This window comes from Peromyscus eremicus, chromosome 13 (genome assembly GCF_949786415.1).
Source record: "Peromyscus eremicus chromosome 13, PerEre_H2_v1, whole genome shotgun sequence".
Lineage (NCBI taxonomy): Eukaryota > Metazoa > Chordata > Mammalia > Rodentia > Cricetidae > Peromyscus > Peromyscus eremicus.
The window spans coordinates 44,049,212-44,066,498 of NC_081429.1; the positions used below are offsets into that span (position 1 = coordinate 44,049,212).

A 17,287-nucleotide genomic window follows, 5' to 3' on the forward strand; every position below is an offset into this window, starting at 1 on the left:
AAGCATTAAATCTTTAAATAAAACCCCAAATACTTATGAAAAAATAAATATTCAGCACTTATCCCATCCCACAAATACACCACAATATGATTACCAAAAGACATAGAGAAATATAAAGGTTCGTACCAAAGTTATATTAAAGTTATAAGGTTTTGTAAGCTCAGTAATAATCAAATTTCTCAAAACTCCTCATCAGAATCTAATGAAGTACTCAGCTCACCACTGTTCCTTCTTTTCCAAATCTTGAATGTGAGCAGCTAAGAAAAGATGGGCCACATCAAAGTCAAAGCATGCAAATTTTTGACTGTTAAAGCTTAGACTCAAGATGGCTGGAAACAAGACTGCCATGTCCAGGCCCAAGTTAGGACAGTTCTTTTTAAAAGCAGATTAATCTTTTTCTTCAGGCTTGGAAACTCTGGGCTATGTCTGGGAAAATAACTACTCCACTACCTGGATACTGGGCTCCCGTGTTTCTTCCAGACCTAAGATGAAACACTTTTCCTTATCTCATCTGGAGAAAAAAATGGCTACAAAGTCCAGGAGACAAGCTATATAGCAGGTACCAATAGGATCAGAGGCCTTGTCGGATCACCTGACTTACAACTACCATAGGAGGGAATCCAATAAAAAAATCCAAAATTAGCATATTTCCTTAGTAAAAATGCTCACAAATGTCTTACAGAATGTCACTATTAAATGACAACTATTGGTCTGCACATTAAGTATGCTTCAGAATGATTTAACCAGCAGAAATATTTTCCAGCTTGCAACTTTATCTCAAACCTGATAAAAAAAAATGTTCACCTGAAGGAATATGTATGTTCTTATATTAATATAAGAATTCTAATTAGATGGGGTTGAATATTAACATTTTTATGGCCTTAAAATGTTTTAAGTAACATTTACATGTATAAATGATATTTAATTAAGTAAAATATGCACAAATGCTTCTCCTACAAAAAGCAAGGCATCCTGGTTTCCATTAATCTCCCTTTGATATTATTAAATCTTGGTGATCAGTAGAGTTAGGCGCTTTTAATATTAAATGTTTAAAAGGGGGGTTAAAAGCATGACCATGTACTTACACAAGTCAACAGTACATCCTAAATCCGAGCTTTCCTATGGATTCATTTCCTTACAGTGGTTGAGTTCTTTAACCTTTGTATATATCACCTTCTCATAAGAAAACTGAGAAAGTTCAATGTTCATGGAGAAAGAGTCAGTGGCATAAGGTAGTCTCACCAGATCTAGGTGTGTAGAGAAGGAATGGTTATAGTCACACATTTCAGAAGGGAGCTGCCAGTATCACAAATTTAATACGAAGTCAATCCTACAATGCTTTTTTTGACTACTAGTAAGTAAGCAAGCATAGTATGCTAGTCAAAAAGTAGAGGTTAGCTCTACCCCTGGCTCTCTCATGACTCCATTCTACTCTCAGCCAAATCAATTCATCAGCACAGAGATTTTCTAGAATCTGAACAAATCAACATCACAAAATGGCAGAGATACGTAAGTTGCTGAGATAATGTCTATCATTTTCTGTGATCTTGAGAGAAAATACCAAAGACACAACAATTTTTTGAGTTGCTAAGGATTGAATGCAGCGTCTCTCACATGCTAGATCAGTGCTTTACCATTGAGCTGTGTCTCCACCCCAAGAAAAACTAATTTGATAAAACCTCACCGGGTACAATCTATGTTAAACTCCTTCATAGACTTGTTAAGGAATAATCAGTGAAGATAAATAGTTTTGAACCCTTATTTTGTTTGTCTAACTTATTCATTCTCATCTTCTATTCATCATCCAGCCATTTCAACCAGAAAGTTGAGTAGCCTTTACTGTATACCAGATATTCCATTATACAAAGGAGAAACACCTTGGCATGCTCTCATACCTCCCACCTCATGGGTATTAACAAGTATAAGTGAATCAGAGTGCTGAGATCAGACATGGTTCGAGTATATCCCCTAAAGGTTCATATGCTGTTAGCTTGTCCCTGGTTAGGTAATGTTGGGAAGCTGTGAGGTCTTTCACATGTGACACCGAAGAAAGGTGCTTCCTAGCCCCACCTCAGCTCTTATCATGCAGCCCCACTCTGGATCCCTCCATAATACAAACCACTGTGGGAATATCACCAGAGCCAATGCCAGTACCATGTCCATCAATCTCTAAAACTAGGCACCAAATAAACCTCTTTTGTAATAAAGTATTTAATCTTGGGTATTTTGTTATAGTAACAGAAAACCAAGTTATATAGAAAATGGGTACTGAGAAGTAAGGTCATCATTGTTACAATACCTGAAAAATCTGGAATTGGCTATGGAGCAATGGGGTGGACAGTAGTTGGAAGAGTACTAGAAAAGGCAATACAAAGATTCTGGGTGGAAGACTTGGAAGATGGAAACCTGTAGCAGAGCTCAGATCACAGAAAGAATGATCCTATTGAAAACTAAGGAAGAGGCTAGTCTTATTAGGCCCACTGAATAACTTAGCTGCGTTGTAACCATGCCCAAAGACTCTGTAGAAAGCCAAGCTTAAAAGCCGTAGAGTACTTTGTCCAACAGAATTGGCAACAAAGTACTTGGATATCAGCATTGGTATTATTGACCATGTTTAGTTAGACTGGTAATGAGTCCCAGGAGCAAGAGAAAACAGAGAAGAAACCTCTGAAGTACTCACAGCCTGGCCAGGGAAAGAGAAAATGGCATGTTCTGGAAAATAAAACCATGGGCAGCTCAGCAACCTGTTTGCTAAAGAAATTATCCCAGAAAAAAAAATGGGGGTCATTAGCGTCCCTTCAGCACAACTGGAAAAGGTCTCAAGTGCATCTCCAAAATCTTCAAAGTTCCACTCCAATCCTAGGTCCAGGGCACAATTGTTTCTGGAAATGGCCTTGAAGCACCCTCCACAGGCTCACAGTCCAGAGTTACCTCGAGATACACTTCATGGGTTTTCAACAAAATGTTCCACATATCCATAGTTCCAATAGGTCCAGGCACTGGTGGAGTGACAGACCATGGTGGCATCCATATAGCGCTGATTTTTCAGGTTAAAGGGGCAAGAGTCGTGAGGGCATGCCAGCTTGCATTTTAACTTCAAAAGAAAGTCCAAATGGGCAGGTGGAAGCTTACCATGGGGTCAAAGCTCCTGCAGAGGGTCCCCAATGGGATCATGCATAGTGAAGCCATGACCCTAGAATAAGAGAACCATTGGCAATCTACTACAGGCTCCAGGCATGGAACATTCTGCAACCCACATAGCCACAGGGGCACAGGGGCGGGGCTTCCCAAGGCTCTGGGGACCCACTCTTCATCATAGGGTTCTCAATTGCGGACTTAGGGATTTACTGTCTGCTCTGCTGGGTTTCAGTCTTACTTCTGAGGCGATTTTACTCCTTTCTCTTTGCCCACGTCCCCCTTTTGGAACAGACATTCCTGTTCCAATTGCATTGTTTCCTCTTGGAAGTATATAAGTTGGTTTTGTGTTTTACAAAGATTTGTGGTAAAATGGCTTTCCTTGAACCTCAGATGGGACACTTAACTTGTACCTTTGAATGATGTGCAGATAGGTAAGACTTTGATGACTATGGATAGTGGAGATTAAAAAAAAATTGAATTTTGCTGTGTAAGATCAGGAGCATGGGAGGCCAGAAGCAGAACATTGTATGATTCAAGTGTATCTCTCCATGGTTCATAGTTTAGAAACTTGGTCTACAATGTTGCAATCTTAGCTTAACCTATGAGAGGTTGAGCTTAGAAGGCTGGTGTTAGCCCCTCCCCACATCCCTGATTCTTTATTCACGATATGGTCCTTTCTTTTGTATGCCCACTGTGATGTCTACGTTAACAGAATCCACATCAATGCCATACTCTTGAACCTCCTGAACCATTAAGGAAGTGATTTTTTTATAAACTACCTCTGATATTTTGTTACAGAAATAGAAAACAGCGTTACATGGGGATGTCAGTGTGTTAAGAGAGTGTAGTAATCACTCACATCCCATATTATATTTGATTATAAACACTGCAAGGAAAATTGGAGTGTTTTGATAGACAATAGCAGTGGGAACAAATTTTATCTGAGTGGCTAGTGGCAGATGAAATGGGGTGGTACATATTAATTAAGTGGGTACTGTGGAAAGGACGTAATTCCGACTAGAAGAAAAATCATGTGTGAAGGGTTTGAACTAAAAGTTGATGACTCCTTCCAGGCACTGTTTGGTGGGACGGAAAGATGGCAAACAAGGAAGGGAAAATGATCAGGAAATATGAAGAGCAGGGGGAAAAGTGACTACTTCTGATAAGCGGGGAACATTTCCATTAGTTATAACTGGAGGGTAGAGGGCATAGATGACTGCTCCTTGCTGGAAGTGATAAATTCAGTAGTGTAAGGAAGAGAGCACGGCTACCTTACAGCTTCCACTTTTGAATGATATCGTTTTCCATTGACGGTTGCAAGGTCTAAGAAAACTCTTTTGAAGGATGTGGCCTCTGATAGGCTACCCATGAGTACAGTAGATGATTCTGAGCTCAGGCACACACTGGCAGCACTGAGCAAACTCATTAAGTTTAAAAAAAAAAGACATGGGGGGGGACTAGTGATGGGAAAAATAGAGGAGGAATTGGAGGGAAGAGAAATGGGGATAGACAGATCAAAACATTATATGCATACATGAAATTCTCAAACAGTAAAAAAACAAGAAAGAAAGAAAGAAAGAAAGAAAGAAAGAAAGAAAGAAAGAAAGAAAGAAAGAAAGAAAGAAAGAAAGAAAGAAAACTCCTCAGAAAAGTAGGGTCCTGTGCTCCTTACAGTATGACAGCAAGACCCAATAGCATCAAATTTTCATCTGAGATGGTGATAGTGACATCAGAATATCCATGAACATGATTGTCGTCAGATATTTTCTAAGACATGTGTGCAACCTAGCAGATGGCATATTCCTCACCAGTGAGTAATTGGTAATAGAGTTGCCTGGCTAGACAGAAACAAATGGGACTGTGAAATAGGAGGAAAAGAATAACCACAGTGGACCTTAAGTTCTGAGATAAATGAGAAGATTGCTCAAAGGTGAGATGTCTCAGTCAGCAAAGTCCTTGCCATCCAAACATGAGGACCAGAGTTTAGATCTCCATCACTCACATTAAAAAAATAAAAGTAAATTTAAAAAATGGCAGCCAGATGCTGGTGGCACATGCCTATAATCCCAGCACTAGGGAGGCAGAGGCAGACAGATCTCTGAGTTACAGCCTGGTCTACAGAGCTGGTTCCAGGACAGTCAAGGCTACACAAAGAAGTCTTATCTCAAAACAATAAAGAAGTAGTGGTTCTCACCTGAAATCTCAGCACTAGAAAGTCAAAGACAGGAGGTTCCCTAACACATGCTGAGTGTCTAGTCTTGCCAAATAGGTGATCTACAACATATAGGTGATCTACAACATATAGGTGATCTACAACATATAGGTGATCTACAACATATAGGTGATCAACAAAATCAATGAGAGACTCTATCTTAAAAAGTAAAGTGGAAGCCAATAGAAAAAGACACTCAGTATCAGTATCTGGCTTCCACATGTCTGTATATACAACACACACATACACACACACATACACACACACACACACACACACACACACACACACCCATAACCTTCCCCCAGCACACCAAAATACGCTCAAAGAACTATTTAGGCAGATCTGAAGAAACCATACAGTGAATACAAGAGTTCAAAAAATAGGGGAAGGGATGAGAGAATAAAGATGTTTGGATTTTAGAGATGACTCAGTTTCTGGTAAAGATGTCAGGGTGTGCCTGTAGGAGTTGGTGGGGCGTGATTAAGCTGGTTCACTGACAGTCTCTTCTCATTATACAGTTCGTTTTACACAATTCCACTTCTCTCTGGTCAAACAACACTGGCCAAATACTATGAATTCTCTTTATAAAAACTAGCTACCATGATATTACAAGGCAATCCACATGAGTAAATTATAATAAACGAAGCAAAAGGTTTTTTTTTTCATTTTTTTTCCCTTTGGACAAAATTGAACTTTACAGAAATATTAGCTTAAATAAAGTTCTAAGCAAAATTTTTGTGTTTTTTTCATTTTACGGGGTGAACAGTACTAATGTGGCCTTGGACTTCTCCAAGTCAGCACACTGATCAATCAGCATTTCGCTGATTGCTTCATTCCTACTTCTCTGCATAAGGGGGGGGGGGGGAGTAACCCTTGCAAAACGTGTTTGTTCTGTTTGTTATTCTGGATAAAGCTGATAACGAGCCGCAGCTGCTGAACAGGGTGTTCTGCCTGCAGAGGCCAGGGCTCTAACTTATAGATAGAAAAGAGCAGCCAGAGATGTGTGTGCCTCAGGCTGGAGCCAGCCCTGCAGATAGGACACACTCCGGGCTACAGTACGTGCATTTCATCAGCCGACAATTTACTCCTGGAGGAGCTTGATAGGCCAGGCGACAGACCCGAAAGGAGAGATTTTTAAATATCACAGCTCAGTTCAAAGAGATTTTTCTCTTTTTCTGATCTGAAGAATTGGCTTATGTCAGTCTCAATTTAAAAAAAAAAAATGCCTGTAGTAGTTAGTGTGTGAGGCTGACTTCAAACAATATGGGTCCCTCTGGACAGAGTACACCCCTCACAATTCCAGTTTCAGGGCAATGCCTGAGGTCTCACTGTCCCTAGTGCTGAAATTCATCTCACACCCAATTCAACTGAGTTTTGTGCCTTTTCCCTGTGTACTGAAGGGCTGTGGGCCAAAAGGACGTGCGGCCAACAACCTGCCCTTGATCACTAAATAGCTATTTAAACTGGGCTCACAGAGGACATTATTTACAATATGATCTTTTGCTTTTATCTTAGATTATTAAGTTGTGAGGGAAACAGTAACAGTCGAGGTTATGAGAATTTGCTCAAAGTGACAACGTGTTTCCTGTATGAAGAAGAATTAGTATAATTCTTAGGCTTGGTTTGAAAAGCCTCCCAAACTGGTCACCCTTCAGCAAGCTGCTCTAACTCTTCAAACCTCTGTTTGTTCATATGTAAAATGGGAATATGATGATCACAGCTGTGGAGGGTTGTTGGGAGACTTCTGTATGAACACATTATATGAAATGTCTAACTTTAGCAAGCAATACTCCTTTTAGAAATAGAAAGAGAATCAAAGTGGTCTAGCACAGCTGGTGAGCTGGTTCAGTGGGTCAAAGTTCCTGTCACCAAGCCTGAACACCCTTATTTGATCCTGGGACCCACTTGATGGAAAGAGAGACCAGAAGCCCACAGCTGCCCTTTGACCTCCACATGTGTAACACACACACACACACACACACACACACACACACACACTACAAAATAAAATGAAATTTTAAAAAAATGGTCTAGTGTAATTTGTCATTATACAGTAAAATATCAAATATGCATTTCCTATGGTAATCATACTTCTCAATATGTAGCTTAAAGAGATACAAAAACGTGTGCACAAAATTATAAATGTATATGCAATATGAATATATATGCATTGTGTCAGCAATGAATCCATGCAAATAACATTTAAATGTATTAATGTTCTTTTCTGTTTTGAAACTAGTCTTGCTGGCCTTGTCCATCCGCACACTCATTTATTTGAGCTACGTTAGGATTGTTATCTTTGAAAAACAAGACGAAAACGTTTTGTGCTTCTCTTCTAGTTTCAGTCAGAAGGTAATAGTTCTAAACAGTCAGACATGTCCAGGGAGAAGGAACTTTCTATACCTTAAATGTTGTTCATTTCTCTTGACCCAGCCTAGATGATGGAAATTAGTTAGCAGTCTTGCATATCACTAAAAGGCTAGTTAATTACTTCCTATTTCCATTGCAAGGTCTCTGAGTAGAGGGTAGGAGGAGATACGGCATGAATGAAGCATGGCCCAAATTCACCACTTCTATGAAGGGTGAAGGGAAATGAAGAATGGAAACACAAGTGTCAGATCAGTTCCTTTGTTTACACTCCTAAACCCAGACTGCAAACAAGGACCACTCTTCAGAGAAGTAAAGGATGAAGTTAACAACGGCCACAGACCATCAATAGTGGAGATTGATGCCCATGGCAGCCCAGGACCAAGAAACAAATGAGGCTCCCGGAATTATCCCAGTCCTCAGTGTCACATCACAGAGGTTCAGAAAGAATAAGAGGAATGGAGAGGGCTGGAATCCAGATTAAAAAAAGACTCCTGGAGGCAGAACACTTCAAACAAGCAACACGCGGCCCAACCAGAATCCAGTATCACCGCCAAAGAACAGACTGAGCAGCGAACAACACACTTAGGACCAATACAGAGTCCCTGACAGCTCATCCCTTTGTAGAAATGATGGATGGTCCAGCAAAAGCCACTGGTCCCCAGCACCTTTCCCTTCTCTACCTCCCAATGGCATGAGCTAAGGGACTGTCATGAAGAGGAATGGGGGAGCCAGTTACCTAAACGGAGTTCTTGGACCACAGCACTACACCTCCGAAGAGAGTTTAGCACGTTAAATGAAAGATGTGTTTCTAGTCGATGAAATAGACCAGATACATTATTTAAGAATCTACAACTTCATTGCTCATTTGAGCCACGTGCAGGGAATTCCAAGTCTTGCTTCAAAGTAATCAATAGAGATGTTTCTATGAAAAAAAAAAAAAGTAGGACCACGCTGAAATGTTCTGCAGCATATCACAAAATCAGAGTGGACTTAAACACTGGCATAATGCTACTGGATGGCAGCTCTGTTCTGAAGGGTTCGTAGACATTAACTAGTATCATGCTTCAATAATACGACAAGATGGACACTATTGTTATTCCCATTACACATACATATGAGGGAACTGAAGCAGAGACTCAGTTGTCTTCTCAAGGTTTCCCTATTTATTATGATGGAACTTGAATGGAACAATCTCTAAGGCACACTGATGGGTTTTTTTTTTTAAAAAAAGCAATTATACAGAGTGATGTGCATGGTATAACATTAGTAAAGCATTCAGACACATACCCACATTTTATAATTTTATCTGTGAATGACTAGGAAAAAAATCTAAAAATCTAAAAAGATGTGCTAAAGATAATCATGATGTTTTCCTCTGTATTTGGAAGAATTATTGTTTCATGGGAAGATTTTTTTTTTTTTTTTGGTTTTTTCGAGACAGGGTTTCCCTGTGTAGCTTTGCACCTTTTCCTGGAACTCACTTGGTAGCCCAGGCTTGCCTCGAACTCACAGAGATCCGCCTGGCTCTGCCTCCCGAGTGCTGGGATTAAAGGCATGCACCACCACCGCCTGGCAAGATTAATTTTTAACTTAGCTCTGACAATTTAATTATTCCACATGGAGAATATAGCAATGTACTGCTCATGTGACTAAAATCAGATAAAATAAATGATGTTAAATATGATAACCAAGAGTATGGTGATATTAGTAATATTTTATACTTTATTTAAATGTTTTATTATAGAATTATAGGTAAACATGGGGAAGTATTTGGATGCTGTTGAAAAATAGTGCCTCAGTGTTGCCCTAAAATTCCCAGTGGTTCCCATTGATTTATAATTATAGGATAATAGTTAAATAGGGAACAATGTCAATCTCAAGAACATTAACACAAAGTGGTTATGATAGACAAGATAATTTCCATTAAAAATAAAAGAATTGGGAGTCAGTTACTAAAATTAAATGCAGAAATATGCCTCACTTTAATGATTAGTAAGTTTTGCTATTATAGAATTATATTTTCCTAATTTATCAAGAAGAACAGTGGTACACACCTGTAATCCCAGCACTTGGAAAGTTAAATCAAGAGGATCATGAATTTGAGGCTAGCCTGAACTCCACAGTAACCCTGTCTCAAAAGAAGAGTTTTGATTTCTCATAAAGAGCAATTGCACCCTCATTCTATATGGTTCTACTATGTAATCTGCAACATACAAAACAGAATATGTTAAATTGATATTATTGTGAATTTATGCATAAAATGGAAAGAAATGAAGATAAAGCTTAATTATTAAATATAAGTTCTTACAAAATTCAAATGTCTTTTAAAATATGAATGATCTATTAGAACAAGAGAGAAACCTAAAAAAAGTCACCTCACTAATTGCAAAACTAATTTTGTTATATAATTACATGATCTTTATTCCTGTTTTAAGTCCTGGCACAAACAGAGAAAAATGACTGATAGATGAAAGCTAATGAATGACAACACCATTGCTCAGAGGGAAAAAAAGCCACTTAAGTAGGTTATTCATTTACATTTTAAAATTGTGCCTGCTCTATACAGCAAGGAGATACAGGTAGGTAGGTAGATAGATGGATGGATAGATGGATAGTTAGATAGATAGATAGATAGATAGATAGATAGATAGATAGATAGATAGATAGATAGATGTTAGATAGATAGATGATAGAATAGATATATAAGTAGATGATAGATACATATATACATACATGATGATAGATAGATGGATGGATGGAGGATTGATACATACATTGATAGATGGATGGATAGATATATGATACATAGATATATATGTATGTGTTGTTATTTCAGCCAGAAGAGATGAGTAGTTTCGGGGAGCAGCATGGAAGAAGAAACAGCAAGTGTTTGGTAGGCGAGTGGATTACTTTACTCTCCATGCAAGGCCAGACTCAGCATAAGCACATCCTCTGCAAACAAGAGCTGATGAATCACACCACTTTTGATTCTAAAATAATCACAGCTGATTAATAATTCCTATATAAAATGCCACATTGTTTAGGGAAGTGGGGCAGCTTACCACAAATTGGTGACATAGACATGCACTTTTGAATCAAGGTATCATATTTGATTAAGACTGCAATTGAACAATGATGCTGTAACACCTAGAGAGTGTTGGGATGTGTCAACACTCAGGACTTCAGAGTACTGCTTTGGCAGGTGTTGTTTGTGTTATTTGTGTGTGGCAGACAGCATTGGTGGAACATGACAGCTCCTTTTACAAGAGGCTCACCAGCCTTTACCTATCATTCCAGCCAGACTGAACTAGGAAATTGCCATTCCTCCAGAATACTTAGGAAATGTAAAAGAAAATCACTCACACATAAAGATTTTTACCAGTTATAATTGCTTTTTTTTTCTCTTAACACTAGCCCTTCTTACCACTCATTGGTTTGAAAATTAACCCCTTAGCAATGTGCTACAATTGAACCTTTTGGTGACTTGAGGAAATAAAAATCCAAAACTGATAAATTCACCTTTAGATAATAGATAATACACCTTGGCAGCTTATCAGCATTTCAAAGGTCAAAAGCTGAAGAAATTCCCATCAAAATGCTTCTGGTATCACTGGTGAGAATGGTGAACGTTGGAATTTTCTGGGTTTCTAGTGTGTTCACCAATCTTATTTAAACTTATCACAGTCTTTCAACAGCCATCATTTCTATCATGAAATGATGAAGCAAAGACCTCGCCTTTTGAATGCTTTTTTTTTTCCTGTGTTCATTTGCCTCATGCTTTTTAGCTTTAGTTTACAAAGCAATCCAGAAATCAGTCAAGGTTTCCAGGCAATCATTTGTTTCTGTGTTCTTTTTCTTTAACTCTCATTTCTCGCCTGTTGGATATAAGATCTATTCAGCAAATTCATTTACTTGCTATAAAAGCACTATGACAAAAGATACCCACAATTGGGTTCCAGTAGTCTTTGGGGACCTACTGGCCCATTTGGGGTTGTTAATCCATTGAACTTGTACCAAAACAGACTACACAGATTTTTTTTTTTAAATTGAGATTCTTAGTACTAAATAATGAATTTCTTTCAAACTTGGAAGTTATGTGCAGTTTTCAAAGACTGTGTGCACATAAAGCCCTTGTGTGGGAACTTGTCCCTCATGGGATATATTCAAGATGTGTTTGGGTAACTTCCCTCAGGCTGGACACAGAATTACACTGGTGATGATAGTGTAGCTTCAGCAGACACACGTTTGTCCCGGGGTGAGTGAACTTCAGCGTAATCTCTCTGAATCATAAGATGGAGAGCTATAGAAGAGCACATCTCATATCTCCTCTGGCCACAGAGAGAGAGAGAGAGAGAGAGAGAGAGAGAGAGAGAGAGAGAGAGAGAGAGAGAGAGAGAGAGAGAGAATGAATGAATGAATGAATGAAAAGGTGGGAAGAGTCAACTCTTTTTACTAAGTGTATGTAGTAAAAAAAATGACTGCTTTATAGCTGGATGCTATTTTTGAAATAGTAGCAAATGTGTTTCAGTCTCAGTGAGTGTCATGTTTTCTACCCTACCCACTAAATGAAACAGCAGCAATACTTGCTTCCTGAACAGAGTAAATACAGCAGAGAGCCACATTGTCATTTCACAGATTTGGTATTAAAATCTGACCATTTAAAGCCAGGAACTAAGATAAAGGTATAGAAAGCAAGACGTTCAGGTAGTAGTATAAGAAAATGGGTTTGTAAATTCCAATTGGCCAGAACTTCAGTGACTCAGTAGGGTATTTTTTAAGAACAAAACTTGAAGCAAGAATAAAAAGGAGTCCAATATTAAAAACTGCTTAAAACCTTTGTGGAGAGGGGCAGCAGGAACTAAGTCTCTGTTTAAGAAGTTGAGTATATTGCCGCATGCTAATGTGGGCAGATAATGACTACAGTGTACACATTTCCCTCCCCAGATTTGAAGACATCCCAGACACTTAGAGAAGGGATCTAATGCTTTGTTTCTCAAAGTACAGCCAGAGAGCACTACAGGCTCATTCAACATGGCTTCAGAGCAATACAGCAGGAAAGAGCTCACCACATATGAGCCAGGGAATGTTTCTTGGAGGTCCAGAGTTCACTGTCTACACCAAAAGCAACCACAAACTCCTGAGTATCCTTAAGAAAAAACAAGAGAGTATTTAGAGGGTGTGTCCATGAAAGACAGCCAGAGTTTGGGTATGAGGTATGGTATAGATCCAGAGACCTAGCCAAATTCCCATGCACAAAAAGCACAGCCAGATGCTGACTATGAAGCTCAAAGGATACAAGAGGAGTTCGATGGTTCAATAAAGTCCGAAGGGGAAAAAAAAACAGAGGAGGCAGAGGAAACCAAAGGGATAGCACACTCTTCCGAGTGCCAGTGTGGTTTTTGTGCTACCTGGCAATGTGTAGCTGAGAAGAGACAAAGAAGAGAACCTAGCATGGGACCAAACAGATCCAGCATAATTAAATCAAGTCAGACTGGCAAGGGGTGGCCATTTCCAGCCAACCAGGCAAACTTCAATGACAGAAAAGCTCAGCCTCTCTTTGATCCCCATGAGTTTCGAGCATAAATTCAAAAGCCAGTATGATGACTTCTCATCTGTGTATTCCCTGGTAACATCACCCACTGAAACCTTACTTTCTGATCCTTCTTAGACACTTTCAAGTTAACAGAAGCATGCAATCAGGCGATATACCAGAGTCAATAATTGTCACTGTGAAACAGTACTAGAAATGAACAAATTGAACCTGCAATACAGAGTAATGGTCTAGGAGAGTTGCCACAAGAGTGGGCATTCATATATCCTTCAAGAATGAGTGTGCATTGAGCAGAAGAAAGATGAAATGATTACCACAGTCCCTCCTCTTCCAAAGGTGCCCTTCATTCCTTTCCCAGCACAAGTGAATGTGCACCTGGAGGGAGCAGAGTACCCATCAATCACTCCCAGGCTGGCTGCGTGCCTAAGCGACATGTGCAACCACGGGCAGCCCCTCCATGAGCAGTCTATTTGCAATCAAAACATTGCTTATTTCCCCACAGGATAGCATGATGCTTCCTTTAAGAAGCTGTGTGACAACAGCAGCATGCTAACTCATCAGAACATGTGGCAGGAACATCCAACATGGCTCTACCACTCAAATTACACTTTGACTGATCAGAGAGCAGCTAGAAAAAGACAGCAAAGGACACAAGCTTAATTGAACAGTTTACTGTCTGATCAAACCAGGGGTTGGCAAGCGCCAGAGGTTAGTTACCTGTTCTTCAACCACTCTCCTTGAAGAACAAGAAAAATGAATGATTGCTTCCTGAAATGAGATAACGTCCAGTGTTCACTAATAATCATTTGGCCGATCTCCCTTACCAAGCCCTATCTATCACAAGATCCCTGAGCTTTCTTCTAGAAGTAGATGTATATAGAGCATCCAAGAAGCCCCCACATTGCAAGCAAGAAAATAATGTAATTCATTTTTTAAAAATCAGCATTTATTTTACCAAGAGCTGATATAAACCTGTTCTTCCATGTCCACTGCAGTGAATCTATCTAGATGGGCAAAACTTTAATTGATGTATGCATATCTTAAGAAACTTGATCTGGGGAGGTGCCTGTCAGGAAAGTGCTTGCCATGTAAGCATGAGGTGGTCCTGAATTTGAATCTCCACAACAAATATTGGGCACAGTGGCACATGCCTATAATCTTAGTGCTAGAGAGGCAGAAACAGGAGGATCCCTGGGGACTACTGGATAGCCAGCCCAGCTGAATCAGTAAGCTCCAGAATCAGTAAGAAACACTAAAAAGTAAAGTGGAGGGAGTTTGAGTGTGCTGGCTAGTTTTTTGTCAACTTGACACAAGCTAGAGTCGTTGGAGAAGAGGGAACCTCAGCTGAGAAAAGGCCTTCATCCAACTGGGCTGTAGCCAAGACTATACAGCACTTTCCGAACTAATGATTGATGTGAGAGGACCTAGCCCATTGTGGGTGGGGCCACCCCTGGGCAGGTGGTCCTCGGTTCTATAAGAAAGCAGGCTGGGCAAGCCATGGTCAGTAAGCCAGTAAGCAGCACCCCTCCATGGCCTCTGTGTCAGCTCCTGCCTCCAGGTTCCTACCCTGTTTGAATTCCTGTCCTAACTTTCTTCCATGAGGAACAGTAATGTGGAGCATAAACCAAGTAAATCCTTTCATTTCCGAGTTGATTTGGTCATAGTGTTTCATCACAGCAAGAGTAACAGTAAGACATTAAGAAAGATACCTGACATCCATATCTGGCTTCCACATGTATATGCACAGACATGTGCACACACATATGCACACACAACAACATATATACACACAATAAAAGAGAGAGAACATAGCCTCAGGAACATTACTATTTAGTGTATATCCTGGTTCACCCATTTATTAAATATGAGAACTTAGAAAAATTGCCTAATGGCCTTCAGTGTGCCTAGTCTGTATAATTACAAAAAGAACTTACATACACCATGGTCTCAGTGAGGACTAAATGAATGAAATCTGCACAGTATGCGTACAACTCTGCCTAAGTTATGAGAAATTCCACGGAGTGTTAGCTTATCTTTACTGTTACTATTGTTAGTCTTGCAGTTTTCAAGATCTCTTATTCATAAGATTTCAATTTCTCAACCTCATATCTAACTTTCAGCACATGGAAAAGCAAATACCTTTTCCATATCTTATGGTGTCCTCCATTGAGCCCCATCTATACAAAATAATGTGAGAAAGATGGTGGTAAGCCTCATCAGATACCAGTTCTCTGTCTTTCATGGTTAAATAGCTCTCCAAAGGAGTCTGAACAGTGACTTCTTAGCATTGCTCTTCCAAGCTTTTCTCAATTTCATTGGCCACTTCTTACACTATTCTACATGTTAGCTCAATAATAACAATGATTTTTCTTAGGCTAAAAGACTTACAAATCACCAGAAAAGGAGTTCCTTAAAACTGAGTCATGGGGACAGGGGCATGGCTCCGTTGGGAATGGACTTGCCTTGCAAGTAGGAGAACCTGAATTTGATTCCCCAGAACCTAGGCAAAAATGCCAGAAGTGGTGGCACACACGTGCAACCCCAGAGTTAGGAAAGCAGAAGCAGGAGAGTCCCTGGGGCTTGCCTACCATCCAGCCTAGCTTAATCGGTTTGCCCCAGGTCCCAGGGAGCAACCTTATCACAAAAGAAGTAATGGAGTTCTTAGGAATGGTATCCTCTAGTCTACACACACACACATGCACACACATGCACACACATGCACACACATGCACACATGCGCGCACACACACACACACACACACACACACACACAAACTTTATCCTATCCAAATCATTATGTTCTTCCTCCTATTTGGACTGTAAGTTAACATTTGATCCAAATCCTAAAACTGTTTTAAAACTGTTTGAAATACAACGCACCACAAATAGGGATTGTTCTGTTAACATTAAACTCATTGACAGACCTATATGTTATTCATAGTGTTACCGTCTAAACAGAAATTTTAAATAATTTCAAATTCAACTTTAAAAAATTTATTTCTATAGAACAATACAACATTATAAACATCAGAATTATGAGCATACAACCACATGAAGAAGCTAAGGCATTTGGCTTTCTTGATCTAGTAACCTTTAGCTCTAAAAGGCCAACATAACTATCAGCTACCATTCCCAAGTATTCCTTCAAGCCATCACCTTAGTTTTAAGAGGAAATAGTGAAGGAAGACAGAAATGTCTACATGTAATTCAGAATATAAGCACAATCATTTCAGAACAAGAAACTAATTGAGAACTTAAAAGCACTACATATAAAGCTTTTTACTTAGAATTTTATCCAGATGTCTTTTTATTCTTCATAATATTTTTAATCTAATACTGTAGCATAAGTCTTATTAATAAGAATGAACCTGGGCCAGTTATTGGGGTGAATTCTGGAAGGTCAAAGAGACAGAACAAGCCACAGCTAACCTCACCTGGCCAACTTCTCAGCTGGTCTTGTTTCCTCAGACTGGAAGCTTCTGTGTCCTCATCCCAATGGCTCTCAGCTGAACCGCTGCTCGAAAGCCTGAACGCTTAACCAGACAAATGCTGCTAGTTTCTGGTCCTCACGCCTTAAATACCTTTCTGCTTTCTACCACCACTGCCTGGGATTAAAGGCTTGCTTTCTGGGATTAAAGCGTGATGAGTCACCATGCCTGTCTGTATCCTTGAACACATGGATTTCTGCCTCTGGAATGCTAGGATTAAAGGCATGTACCACCACTGCCTATCCTTCCTGTTTAATATTGTGGCTGCTCTGTCTCTGACCCCGGATAAGTTTATTAGCATGCACAATATTTGGGGGAATACAATACCACATAATATTTTCAAAGGAATATCTTGCCCTCTAAATGACTCTCTAGTCAAAAAATTAATTAACTTTGTAACTTGAATTTTGGCAGTAATGCAGATCTTTTTGCATCACATTAAGTCTGAAGCTGTCTGTTATCATCCACTAAGATTCTTTCAACACTCTCTAAATTGCCTTAGAGTTCTTGGTGACCAAGACACTG

General features: G+C 39.5%; 1 protein-coding gene across 2 annotated transcripts in view; it reads right to left on the reverse strand.

The window, feature by feature from the left end:
• Cps1 (carbamoyl-phosphate synthase 1) overlaps window positions 1–17,287 on the reverse strand; it is a 187,014-nt gene that overhangs the window by 126,243 nt on the left and 43,484 nt on the right. The window contains exon 1 of one of the 2 annotated variants that reach the window (XM_059278328.1): window positions 12,790–12,871. The exons of the other annotated variant lie outside the window; for it this stretch is intronic. The gene's annotated coding sequence lies outside the window, so the exon portion shown is untranslated. Of the gene's footprint in view, window positions 1–12,789; window positions 12,872–17,287 lie in introns of those variants that run through there. 2 annotated transcript variants of the gene reach the window in all.